Source organism: Caenorhabditis briggsae, assembly GCF_000004555.2.
Source record: "Caenorhabditis briggsae complete genome, chrIV, whole genome shotgun sequence".
Taxonomy (NCBI): domain Eukaryota; kingdom Metazoa; phylum Nematoda; class Chromadorea; order Rhabditida; family Rhabditidae; genus Caenorhabditis; species Caenorhabditis briggsae.
Window position 1 is genome coordinate 14860483 of NC_013487.2, and position 1402 is coordinate 14861884.

The 1402-nt window shown below is 21.9% G+C and overlaps 1 protein-coding gene across 1 annotated transcript in view; it reads right to left on the bottom strand.

Moving 5' to 3' along the window:
- Window positions 1–1402, bottom strand: part of CBG26825 — a gene marked incomplete at both ends in the record, with an annotated part of 8528 nt that overhangs the window by 678 nt on the left and 6448 nt on the right. The gene's annotated exons all lie outside the window — the stretch shown is intronic.

Consider the following 1402-nt stretch of genomic DNA (forward strand, 5'->3'; position numbering starts at 1 on the left):
TTTGAGCCGAGATATGGCAATTTGTAATTTTCGAGAGACGCAGAGAAATGAGAGTCTCTGCGTCTCTCACCCAAATGTTCAAATGGCCATAACTTGGCTCAAGATTGTCCTAGAGATTTGGTTTCTGGAGGGATTTATAGGAAATCTTGTCTTTTTTCATGGAAATAAAATTTCAGAAAAATTACAAAATCCAAAAATCCAAAAAAAGTTGAAAAATACGAAAAATTGATGAAAAATAGATAAAAATGAGCCGAAAATCATGAAAATTCGATTGAGAACTGTTTTAAATTTTAGGGAGAAAATAAGGAAAATGGATCATTTGGAAACAATCGAATTTTGAAAATATCGGACAATTTGAAAAGAAATGAATAGAAAATAGAGAACAAGATATGCAATTTTCTAGAAAATGAAAAATTCAAAGACATCGAAACAAGGTTTTGAATACCTTGAAAAGTACGAAAAATTATGGAAAAAATGGCATAAATTCAACAGAAATATTTTATTCACATTCAATTGAAAAAATCACAAATTTAAAATTTAAAAAAATTATTAGCAAATTATTGAAGTAATCACAAAATTTGAAAATTGAAAGACAGTTTTTGACACATTAATAAAATTGATATATTTCAGAGGAAGATTTGAGGTATTTTTTGTTAAATATGGAAAAGTCCCTGCGAATTCGTTTTTTTACCTGAGATTTTGAAGTTTTTGAGACGTTTTTTTTTGGAATTTTCGAAAATATAAATGAAAATTTAAGTTTGAACTTTTGGTGAATTTAAGAAAGAAAATAGAAACAGAGAAATATATCAGTTCGTACAAAAAATAGACTAAAATTCTAAAATTCTAAAATTCTAAAATTCTAAAATTCTAAAATTCTAAATTCTAAAATTCTGAAATTCTAAAATTCTAAAATTCTAAAATTCTAAAATTCTAAAATTCTAAAATTCTAAAATTCTAAAATTCTAAAATTCTAAAATTCTAAATTCTAAAATTCTGAAATTCTAAAATTCTAAAATTCTGAAATTCTGAAATTCTAAAATTCTAAAATTCTAAAATTCTGAAATTCTAAATTCTAAAATTCTGAAATTCTAAAATTCTAAAATTCTAAAATTCTAAAATTCTAAAATTCTAAATTCTAAAATTCTGAAATTCTAAAATTCTAAAATTCTAAAATTCTGAAATTCTAAAATTCTAAAATTCTAAAATTCTAAAATTCTAAAATTCTAAATTCTAAAATTCTGAAATTCTAAAATTCTGAAATTCTAAAATTCTAAAATTTTAAAATTCTGAAATTCTAAAATTCTAAAATTCTAAAATTCTAAAATTCTAAATTCTAAAATTCTGAAATTCTAAATTCTAAAATTCTGAAATTCTAAAATTCTAAAATTCTAAAATTCTAAAA